Below are 12424 nucleotides of genomic sequence, written 5' to 3' on the forward strand. Positions count from 1 at the left end.
TCATAGCAGAGAGCTGGCCACGGCAGTGAGATGACAGTGTCTAGTGAAGCTCTCCACATAGCTCAACGTAACCACTGGATGGGACAAAGCCGAATCTATTTCTTTCTGCTTTAAGAAAGGCCGCACCTTGCAAAGCTTTGCAGGGTCTCAGAGCAGCCACCTGCCGTGGCTGGATTGGAAGTGGAGCAGCCAGGACACGAACCAGCGCCCATATGGGTTGCCGGCACTGCAGGTGGTGGCTTTACCTGCTACGCCACAGTGCCGGCCCATCTGATAGTATTCTAATATAATCAGTTTCTTTAATAATCCTAAGGGTTTTCTGCCCTTCAAACACTTAAAAACAATGTTTTGAGAAGGGATTCATAGACCTCATCAGACTTTTCAATGGATCTATGGCACAAACATGGTTAAGCAATGTCTAGAAGTGTGACTTAGAATGAAGGTGTGATGTTTTACTTGTAAGCCAACAAATGTGGAATGTAGAATGATTTGAAGCTTTTCATACACAACCAACTGGAGAGGTGATGAAGGAGGAGGGTATATCGCCTGCAGGGGCAGCTAGTGGACCTGTGCATACAGCAGGGCACTGTGGCTCTGTCCTTCCATTTCCATGAACTCTCTAACACGCTTCTAACCACTGCTACTGATTTTTCACTGTGAACAGATAATTTTCACAAAGGTAAAATCCTGAGTTTCTCATGAAGTTATCAAATAGGCTCATGACAAATATGTTGTTTTAATATTTTTTTCAAAGATGTTATTTAGCTCATTAGTTAAATGAGAAAGTGGAAAAGACGGGAGAACTCAGGCTGTCTTTACCTGTAATTAGAGTGGACATTGAACGTCAAGGCCACGAGGTGCGGTCCATGTTAACATGCTTGGTGCTATTCATCTGTCTTCATTCGCATATTTTATTCCCAGTCAGGCATGACCTTGTTCTCCCGGGAGTCTGCTCCCCAGACAAATTGTTCGTTAGGAGAACTTCCTTAAACAAACATCCCAAGATTGAAATCCACACATTTTTGCCCGTACCAGTCCTGGATTGTGCTGTGATCCTTCCCCGGTCCTAACCAGCCTTGGAAAGACCTGCCTTAAATCAGACCTCCAAATCTCTATCAGCTCTGACCTCACCCTTCCTGCTCTGAGAACCTGCAAAGCTTTGCAAGGTGTGGCCTTTCTTAAAGCAGAAAGCAATGGATTCGGCTTTCTCCCATCCGGTGGTTACGCTGTGCTATTTGGAGAGCTCCACTAGACACTGTCATCTCACTGCCATGGCCAGTGCCCTCAGCTAGGAAGCAATGCTTGTGCGGAGAACCTTGATCTTCCTCTCGGGACTTTGTCACAGTCACTGGGAGGTGGCTTTGTTTCCTTGTTTTACTGTCGTCACCTATGATAATGACTGACTTATTTATTTGTCCTCTGATTTGCTCTCTAGGAAAAAGAGCAAAAGAAAAACTTTTTTTTTTTTTTGAAGATTTTTTTTTTATTTAGTCGAAAGAGTTACACAGAGAGAATAGGAGAGGCAGAGAGAGAGAGACAGAGGTTGGTCTTCCATCTGCTGGTTCACTCTCCAATTGGTCGCAACAGCTGGAGGCACGCCAATCCGGAGCCAGGAGCTTCTTCTGGGTCTGCCACGTGGGTACAGGGGCCCAAGCACTTGGGCCATCTTCTACTGCTTTCCAGGCCATCCAGGGAGCTGGATCAGAAGTAGTGCAGCCGGGACTCAGATGGGTGCCCATATTGGGTGCATGGTGTCTAGGCAGCAGGCAGTGACTAAACCTGCTATGCCACAACACTGGCCCAAGGGGTGGCAGCTTCTGATAGAGCCTACCATTGATTTAAAGGAGAAATCAAACTGCAGAAAGTTCACTGATCAGAAACAATGAAATGAATTTTCAAATGACTGCAGAACTGTTTTTTTTTTTTTTTTTTTTTTTTTTTTTTTTTGCGGGGGGGAGGGAAGGAGGCAGGTTATCTGTCCATCAGACAAATTTATTTGTATGCCTGTAGACAAAAACTGCTTGCATGGCTATTAGCTATCTGCAATTTCTAGAGCTGTAAAATAGCTCAAAGGCAAGGAGAGATAAAGAGCCCCATAGAATCAGAATCATCTGAGCAGAAGGGTGTCCTGGCAATGTACACTTTTCCACCAAAGCACAATTTTTTCCTACACTGCTGGGTGCTGTCTGTTGTGGCTCTAGGGTATTCCCCAGACTGTTTCATTTAATCTTCATCACACCATCAAAAATGAATATTTCACAAAATGAGGAAACTGAGGCTCAGTATGGATTTTTTCCCCCCAAACCCACAAAAACACTCAAAGAGTCTATGCGATGTGTATTTGGTTAATGTGAACCTCATACACTGAGAGGAACATGGTAGGAATCTTTGGATGGCGAGGAGGGAAAGGTATCACTGGGAATCCTGAGTGCTATCCAGTTCTCCAATCTGGGCTCTGTCGTTTTCTGATCTGTGTCTTTCATTCTTTGGGCTATTTCAGAACTCTGTAAATGAACGAAGAAGTCATGTAAGGATGTTTGTCCACAGTTGATGCAAATGAACGTTGGGTGGAGACTTGAATCTGTGGACAAATGCATTTCTCCAGGCTGAGCACTGCTGATGGCCCACGTGTGTGTCTGCTCTTGACTTGTGTGAGTCAGTTCAACATGCTAGGGTTCCTTCATTAGCTGATGAATGAAATAAAGTCTTTGACATGTGTTCATTTTATGTTTGTGTGAGAACCATGATTTTTACCCTTGCAAATAATGTGTTTTAACTGTCCAAGGTGAGTTTAGCTCTTGGGGCACTTGATGTGTTGGGCTGCAGAGAAGATTAGTGGTTCCTCCGAGGAGGAGTCTGGCTGCCCTGGGATTACCAGGTTTTATGACTTGCATACCTGACATTCCTGGCGTTGAGTGTTAAGCCATCCATTGTTTTCTCTCCAGAGCTATCTGATGGCACAGGTTATCTGTTAAACACAGCCCTAGCAATTAGGCCTCCCTCAAGTCTTCCTGACCACACTGCCAATACAAATATTTAACAGCAGCAAGTGACAGAAAATAAATAGAGGCCAATTAATGAGCAATTATTCGGTGTTGCAATGGAAACAGGTAGCTGTGTGCATTCTAATTCCAGTGAAATGGGACATCTCTCTGAAGGTGTTTGATTTTCTAATACTATTCAACCACTTATGCCCTTGGCAGTTTCACAGATACCATCATACCTCTCCTGTTGTACCGTGGTGCTGTGTAGATCGTCACATGCCACCTTTGGACCTTCATAGCCTTGTAACTCCTGCTCCAGTGTCCTGAGACCTGCATCACTAAGTACTCTGTGTAGTGTATTAAAGTTGGAATTTTTAGGTTCAAAGCATCAAAAAACAGAGGAAGTCAGAAGATGGAGTATTTGTCAGGGCTTGCTGCAAGTGGCTGAAAACCCATCTCAAGCTAATTCAAACAAAAAATAGAGTTCAGTGAGTCACATAGCAAAGGCATAGCAGCAGGGGTGCAGGTACAGTTCGATCCAGGGGCTCCAGAAGTACCTTGGAGAACTGATATTTCTCCTCTTTGTTCTGGGTTGATGTCATTCTCAGAAGCCCTTCCCTGGGATGGCCTCAGGCCATTCCTGACTTCCATCCTCACTTTCCTCAGACCCATGGCAGAGTGCAGGTCTCATCCATTCTTTGCAGTTATTCAACGAAAGTCTCAGGTTTTGCTTCAGTTGGACCAGTTGCTATCCCTTGCATAACATGCCTGTCTCTGAACCAATGACTATGTCTGGGAAGATGTGATGTTTTGATTGGCCATATTTGGGTCATATGCCCAGTACTGCAGTCAGCAGTTGGACAGTCTCCCCTGAGTTCCACCCACAGCCAAAAGAATGAGAGTGGAAGAGCAGAGAGTACTCTCAGGACAACCAGGGGAGGTGGCTACTAGGAGCTCAGAGCACCGGCTAGACTGCTGGCTGAGCCCTCAGGTCAAAATGCTTGTCAGGGGGTAGTGCTTCTAGAAGGCGCTCTCTGCAGAACAACGATGTGGTTATTTGGTATCTAAAAATGTACATTAACTTGTCAGTAAAACTTAGCAGTTCTATGAAACGGAGCCTAAACTAGATGTTAGGTAAACAGAAATAAAAACTGCAACCCCCGAGCAGGCATTTAATCTAGTGGCTAAGGTGCCAGTGTCCTGTATGGGAGGGCTTGTGTTCAGTTTTTGGCTCGGGCTGCTGGTTCCAGCTTCCTGCCAATGCAGACTCTGGGAGGCAGAAGGTTATGGCTCAAATATTTGGGTCCCCCATGAGAGACCTGGATTGAGATCGCAGCCAGCTCGGCTCTGGCCCTTGCAGGCTTTGGGAAAGGGAACCAGTGGTTCGGATCCCTGCCTGCCTGTCTGTATCTCTCTGTCACCCTTGATTCCAGCTTCTGGATGTTGTAGATCCTGGGAGGCCAGCAGTGATTGGTCCAGTAGCTGGATCCCTGCCAACCACATGGCAGCCCTGGATTGAGTTCTTGGCTCCTGGCTTAAGCTGGCCTAGTCCCAGATGTTGTAGGAATTTGGGGGAATATACCGGTGGATATGAACTCTGTCTCTCTACCTTTCAAATAAATAAATAAAAAATACTTAGAAAACCACATCACTGCTGTCAGGGACAGCATAACACTGTTGCCATTTTACTTGTCAGGGTCCTTGGTCCTTAGACTACCTGCTGAGGGTAGGGTGCTCAGAAAAATCTGTTGATGAGGGTCTGCAGAACTTGAAGATAATTAGAGCTCTTGTGTGTGATTAGTCACATCATCTATTGGCATTTGCCTAAATTTTCAACTTTTTCTCTCACCCAGTACACCTGGACCATTTCTGATTCATTCGTAAGTGATCTGTAGTCTATTAAGAAATCGTCACAATGGGCTGGCGCCGTGGCTCAATAGGCTAATCCTCCGCCTTGTGGCGCCGGCACACCGGGTTCTTGTCCCGGTCGGGGTACTGGATTCTGTCCCGGTTGCCCCTCTTCCAGGCCAGCGCTCTGCTGTGGCCAGGGAATGCAGTGGAGGATGGCCCAAGTGCTTGGGCCTTGCACCCACATGGGAGACCAGGAGGAGGCACCTGGCTCCTGCCTTTGGATCAGTGTGATGCACTGACCGCGGCGGCCATTGGAGGGTGAACCAACAGTAAAAGGAAGACCTGTCTCTCTGTCTCTCTCTCTCACTGTCCACTCTGCCTGTCAAAAAAAAAAAAAAAAAAATCGTCACAATGAATGTTGATGACAGAGCCAGCAGTCATTTTTGGCTTGTCCGTTATGACCCCTACCATCTGTTTTCATCATGGAGATTGAGCTGCATCTTCAAGGAGCCATTGGCTGCTTACTTTGTTAGGTTGCAAACTGATCTCAATGTGTGTGTTATACCATTAAAAATGGATGATCATAAAAATTCCATTAGAAATGATCCTAGGGTTTGAATGCTTTCAGTATTGAGTGAGTGATTGTTTGGGTAATGTAAGAATCAAAATGGGAAACGTGGGGGATGCTAAGATAGGCTGATAGTTGGGGAATTCTCGTAGGGTATTGGAAATAATATTTGAAGGGCAGAGAAGGAGGAGCTAGGAAGAGGGTGTGACGTCAGTGGATACAGGCAGTTGCTCGTGGTGGGAGAGAGAAAAGTGGTTAGCAGAACATAATGATATTAATTAAGAAGGTAGTTGATACTCTGGTTTCTCTTCAGACAGTATAAATCTTTTACCTTTTGCTCAAGATTTCCTTGAAGAGGAACAATTCTGGGTCGTTACCCAGTTTTTTAGGCCTTGCTTCTGCAGGCTTTGAAGATAATAATAAAAAAAGAATGTAGCTGATGCTGTGCTAAATGACTTGCGTGAATCAGGTCAGTTAGTGCTTAAAGCAGTTCTGTGCAGTGTGAATACTGTTGTTCTGGTTTTCCAGGTGAGGAGTGGAACCTGTCCAGCTTCCCCCGCCTTGCCAACACACAAGGTTTAGGTAAATTGCCCAAAGTCTCAAGGCTAAGAGAAGCCAGCCCAGGATTTCCATGTAAGATATCTGATTCCAGAGGTTGTGCCCTCAACTGCTACTTTAGATAAAGGGATTTCTAACAAAATGCCAGGGAGCTAAGGGGACAGAGGAATGAAACAAGGGGGCTGGAAAAGCCACTGGGGAGCAGGCAGTGAGGACCTTGTAGGCCAAGATGAGAGTTAGGCTAGGGAAGGCCCTTGAAGGGTTTTGCAAGACCATGGTGTGACTTGGTGTGTGTTTTAACATCATTCTAGCTGCTGGACTAGGAATAGAGGGTAAAGTACAATACTCAAATGAGGGAGCCTGGTGAGCAGCTGGCTGCCATAGGCAAGGTGCGAGCTGATGGCTCACTGGAATACGGTGGTGCCAGTCAAGATGCACACATGGGAATAGACTTGAGATGCCTGGGGTATGAGTTACCTGGATTCGCTGATCGATTATGGATAGAGGGTAGCATCACCGGTGACACCTGGGGAGTTGAGTAGATGCTGACTTCATCCGCAAGTGGAGGACACAGTAAAGGACTAGGATGGGACGTAGGCTTAGGCAGATAAGATGTTGGATTAAATTGGGATAGGTTGAGTCTAAAGTTTGCAGTAGTAGATACTTGTCTGGAACTCAGAGATGGGCCAGAGAGTTAGAGACACATTTGGGTGCTGTATTAGGTTCTTAGGGTTACTGTGACAGATTACCATGAATTGAGCAAAAGAAACTTACTCTCTCACAGTTCTGGAGGCCAGAGATCCAAAATCAAGATACCAGCGAGGTTGGTTCCCTCTGGTGGTGCTGAGGGAGAATCCATCCCACACCTCTCTTCCAGCTTCTGTTGGCTGCCAACACTACTTGGCATTCCTTGGATGAGAGCTACCCAACTCCGCTCTGCTGCTTCCATCTTGCATGGCCTTGCCTTCCGTGTAGCACTGTATGTTCTCTTTTTTCTCTCTGTCAGAGTGACACTCACCGATGGATTTAGGGCCTCATTTATATCAGGATAATTTAATCTTGAGGCCCACAAGTACCTATTTCCAAATAGGGTCACATTTACAGGCATTGGTTAGGATTTGGATCTATGTGTTTGGTGACCGCTGTGCAGTCCGTAACAGGTGCTACCCATTTTTGAGATGTCCTCCAAACCCTGGAGCATACATGCTGTTGCCTCGGGAGAAGATACAGAGGGATGAGAAGAGAGGGCCCAGAGCACAGACTTGGGCTCCGTCCTGTGAAGCTGGGTAATGGTAAGAGCGTCTACATAGGCGAACGAGAAGAAAAGCACAGGGTGGTAGAAGGAGCACCAGGAGGTGGACGTCATTAGAAGTGTGCATTTCAGGGTGTGTGTGTGTGGGGAGCCATCCTTAGGAGTGATCACCCGAGAAGTTCTCACCTAAAGGAAGATGGAGTACTAATGTGAGGCTAATGCTATAAGGTTATTTTAATTTTTCTTGATTAAACTCTTTTTTTTAAAATATTTTATTTAATGAACATAAATTTTCAAAGTACAGCTTATGGATTACAATAGCTCCCCCCCCCCATAACTTCCCTCCCACCCACAACACTCCCCTCTCCCACTCCCTCTCCCCTCCCATTCACATCTTGATTAAACTCTTAAGTAGAATGTTAGCTTTACAGAAAGTTCAGTCAAATAAATGCATTCAAGGGTACTTCAAAAATTTCATGGAAAAATGGAATGAAAGAATGCTTGCTTTGGTGTAAAAAGTTTGAAACCCATGCATTTTTTTTCATAATACTTATTTTCCATGAAATTTTTGAAGAACCTCTGTATGCATGGGTTTCAAATTTTCCCACCCAAATACACTTATCTTTTAATTCCATTTTCCCATGAACTTTTGCAAGTACCTTTGTATATAGTTAACAGAGATGTTTTCCTTTTTGATGAACCCAAAAACTAGTCACAGAGCTAAGATTCAGTATTTGTGTAGCGAAGTCAATTTGTCCTTCTCTTCTGGATCAAACCAAAATATAGTCCTGAATTTTGACTTCATAGCTATATTTTAGAAACAACCTCCTCATTTTGGCAACTTTGTAGCAGAACGCTATTACTAGGAAGAAAATAAATATATACATTGTGGACTTGGGAAAAAGACTTACTATGTTCTTTTTGAGATAGCACATGGGGCAAAAATGCTCCCATGAAAACTACCCCACTGGGTTTCCGAAATGAAATGCCTGGCTGCCTGGTGGGTCAGAAACTGGTTCTAATCGCTTCTCGGCCTGTTGGCTAGGATCAGGTGTAGAAACTGGTTCTAGCTTTGTGGAAGGACCCTTCCCTTTACAGGTGTATATATAAGGATACTTGAAAAAGTTAGTGGGAAGTGGAATGAAAATATAGTCTATTTTGGTGCAAAAATTAAAAAAAATCGATGCACATTTAAATTGCTTCTGCTTTTTTTTTGCTGAAGTGTTTTCCCAGATGTGGGGGACTGGGTGGAGGTGGAGTGAGTAGGTGCTAGTGGGGGCAGAGATGGGGACTGGAGTATCTATGGTGTAAGCAGGGGACGAGACCCGTCTGCCAGTGTCTGCGAAGGGAGTGACAAGGGAGAAGGCTGGGAGGGTTCCATGGAAATCTGGAGGGCCCGAATACCACGTTCAGGACCTCCCAGTGGAAACAGTGAAATGCGTCCCAGAACAAAAACCTCCTTTGTCTCCTTCTGTGGCTGTGACTCATCCTTGGTTTTCAGAGTAAGCACCACTCTCCTGGCTGTCGTTATGTGTGTTCCCTCTGGGTTAATTTGGGAGTTTCTCTGGATCAAGGTCAGGGTTTCATAAATCAACCTGGAATTCCTTGGCTAGGAACACGGAAGAGTAGCTCAAGTCAACAGCGGTGAGATGGGGGGTCTCCTGCCGCTGTGGGGTCTCCCCGAGCACCTGTGGACTTCAGATCACACACGGTGTGGCCCGGATTAAAAGGGCCACAGTGGCAGAGCCCCCCGGAAGCTGACCACGGGGGAGCAGGGGCTCTCACTCATCTTCTGTGTACTTCAGTTCCTCCTCCTTCCAGCTCAGAGAGGCCCTGGGGAGATGCATTCCTTCTGTTTTTATTAAGTTCCTCTGGTTTGGGAGTGAAAGAGTGGGAGCGAGGGTGGGGTTGCAGATGCGCTGTGCCGGAGGCTGGGGTTGGGAACATCTTCCCAGTGGGTGATGTCTGCCTGAGGTGGAGGCATGGTTTCAATCCTGCTCTGGCAGAGCGGCCCGGCCCGTGTTGGGAGCACAGAGTTCTCTTTCAAGTCTCACTCGGATTCAGGAGTGTGTAGACGACTTTGTACCTTGGGTCTCAGCCAGCTGTCTTGCAGAAGCAACTTCCCTTGGCTTCGTGCTTCCCATATCAACCTCCCTGCCCCCACCCAGAGTTAGAGGATTTTTTTTTTTTTAAACAAATATTGCTCCTACGTAAACTCAAGAAGGACCTACGCAACAGTGCGTTTTTGGGACTAGTGTTGCCTTTTTGTACTTTTTCTGACTTTGTTCCCTTTGAGCATATAAGAATGGCACTCACTCTCTGGATCCTCACTGGGAGAGGGTCACCCCACACGTGGATGGCACACCTGCAGGGATGGCTTGCTAGGTTCTCCCTCCCAACTCTCTTTCACCTGTTGACCTAGGCAAGTTTTTTTTTTCTTTCACTACCACATTTTCTGATAACTCATGAAAAGAAAAAAAAAAAGTGTCTGTCGGTCATCTTTTATTTTCCAAGTTGCCTTTTTTTTTTTTTCCTAAAAATGTAACCGGTTCCCTTAGGATCAGATCTGCCTGCCTGGAAATGATCCAAGTCACTGTCCTCCACCTTTGTTCTGCTCCCTCTTACACGAGGACAGTTCACAGGGCTCTAGCCCGGCTGGCGAGTCAAGGAAGGAGCAGGTGGCAGCAGATCCACCCCCACGTCAGCCAGTTCTCCTTCTGTGTACACTGCGGTCTGATCATGGACCCCAGCAGCTTACAGCAGAGTTGGTAACTTTTTTTCTGTGAAGGAACAGATAGTAAATATTTTAGGCTCTGCAGGCTATGTGACCCTCCGCTGCAAGTCTGCCACTGTAGCATGCAAGAAGCCATTGGCAACTGGCAAATGAAGGGATGTGCCTATGTTCCAGTACAAGGTTGTTTACCAACATAGGCCGAGGGTCAGACTTGGCACAAGGTCTGTAGTATGCCAACTCCTGGCTTACAGTCCCTTAGTCTTGTGCCTGTGCTCTAAGATTGACACCCAAACTGCTAAGCAGTGGGTGAGGCCAGCATGCATTTGTCCTTGCTATAACTAGGGCACAGTTTCCCTCCCCCCAGCTGCTGTAGCCCAGCCATACCACATTGACTTGGCCTCTGTTCCTCCCCCTTGCTTTGCTCCCTCCAACCTCTGGGAATCCACGCCAGTTGTTCCTTCTGTCTTAGACTGTTTTCCAGTACCCTCTCTTGCACATTTTCATAGCCAACCACTGTGGTTTGAATATGGTTTGTCCCTGTGAAACTCACCTTGGAGTTTAATCCCCATGGTGAAGTCATAACAGGCAAAACTTAATCCAAAAATGATGCTTAGAGGTGAGGTTTGGGAGGTTATTTGAGTTAGATAAGGCCATCAGGGTGGAGCTCCCACGAGTGGATCCTGGTGGCTTTATGAGAAGAGAGACCAGAGGACTCCTCCTCACACACTCAGTCCATGACTCCTGCCGTGGGATGCCTTGCGCTGCCTCAGGACTCTGCCATCATCAGATGCAGCCCCTGGACCTTGGATCAGAGCTGTGAGATGCAATAAACGTCTTTGCTTCATGGCTTACTCATTGTGTTGTTAGCAGCAGAAGACAGACTAAGACACGAACTCCACTTGGCGATCTCGATTTAATCTTCAAGGATGTCCCCTTGATCTCTGTGTGGGTTAAGACTCTTGATAGGGAGTCTTGATCAAACAGAGTTAAATTTGATCAAACAGATGCTAAAAACCAAGAGCATATTTTTGCTAAAACAAAGTCTGGGTAGGACCAAGATGATTTGAATTTAGGGGTGACCAGAATCAGACGCAGTGGATTACACAGCTGATGTACTTAGCAGTAGCTTCTGAGGAAGGTAGACATTCAGATGTCCCGTACATTTGGTGATCTCAACTGATCAGAACACAGCTGAGAAACTGGAAACCAAGGCCTCTGAGCATAAAAAAAGGGTGGTAATAAACATTTTGTGTTTAAATAAAGTGAGTTTAATTGTATTCATAGCACAGTTCTTGAGATTCCGAATCAGAGCCTGTTTGCTTTTAGTATAGTCACAATCATACCTAGTTTCTTATATCAAGTTTCCAGTCTTTAGCAGATTAGAAATTGAGTATTTTTTGCTGTTTTCTCAGGGTGAAAAGAAACAGCCAGAATCAGACCCAGTGATACCAACTAGGAGTGACAGAGAATGGATAAGGGAGATAGAGAAGGAAGCTTTGAGGAGACAGAGGAAGCTGGGGCCATTCAGTGATCAGCACTTAAATTCTTCAGTAGCTAGTGTGGGCATAATGCTTTCTTACAATCTCCAGTAGCAGAAACGTACATAATGCCTCTTATGTACCAAGTTCTGTCCTCAACACTTCCCATGAATTATTTAATTGTGCAATAACTCAGCACAGTGAATGCTACTGTCAACACCATTTTATAGATTGTCTTAGTTATCTGATACCACATAGCTGAAGCTCAGTGTCCTAAAACAACAAATACTTATTTCCTCCCGGGTTTTGTGGGTCAAGCATCCAGGTGAGACGTAATTGGTCCTTGGTTGTAGGGTCACTAGTAAGTCAACAGTCTGGTCATCAGCCAGGGCTGCACTCATCTCAAGGTGACACTGAGAGAGGACTCATTTCCAGGTTAGGTTGCTTGGCTGGTGGCAGGAGCCCATGCCTTGTGGCTGGTAGACTCGGGACCTCAGCTCCCTGCTGGCTGTTGGCTGGAGTTCCTTGCTGCATGCTCATCTCTGCTGGCCAGCTAACAGCATGGCAGCTTGCTTCGTCACAGCTGGCAAGTGCGAAGAGTCAGACAAGGAGCAAGATGGAAGTCACGGTATTTCTTTTTTTTTTTTATTATTTTTATTTTTTGACAGGCAGAGTGGACAGTGAGAGAGAGAGACAGAGAGAAAGGTCTTCCTTTGCCGTTGGTTCACCCTCCAATGGCCATCGCGGCCAGCGCGTTCCGGCCGGCGCACTGTGCTGATCTGAAGGCAGGAGCCAGGTGCTTCTCCTGGTCTCCCATGGGGTGCAGGGCCCAAGCACCTGGGCCATCCTCCACTGCACTCCCGGGCCACAGCAGAGAGCTGGCCTGGAAGAGGGGCAACTGGGACAGAATCCGGCGCCCCGACCGGGACTAGAACCCGGTGTGCTGGCGCCACAAGGCGGAGGATTAGCCTAGTGAGCCACGGCGCTGGCCAGTCACGG

The 12424-nt window shown here is 46.3% G+C and overlaps 1 non-coding gene across 1 annotated transcript; it reads left to right on the forward strand.

Moving 5' to 3' along the window:
- Window positions 1-5696: 5696 nt before the first annotated feature.
- Window positions 5697-5810, forward strand: LOC127491272 (U5 spliceosomal RNA). Its single transcript, XR_007919843.1, has one exon. It is a non-coding gene; the product is annotated as a U5 spliceosomal RNA (small nuclear RNA).
- The last annotated feature ends 6614 nt before the right edge of the window (window positions 5811-12424 follow it).

The sequence above is a fragment of the Oryctolagus cuniculus genome, chromosome 11 (genome assembly GCF_964237555.1).
Source record: "Oryctolagus cuniculus chromosome 11, mOryCun1.1, whole genome shotgun sequence".
In the NCBI taxonomy this organism is placed as follows: domain Eukaryota; kingdom Metazoa; phylum Chordata; class Mammalia; order Lagomorpha; family Leporidae; genus Oryctolagus; species Oryctolagus cuniculus.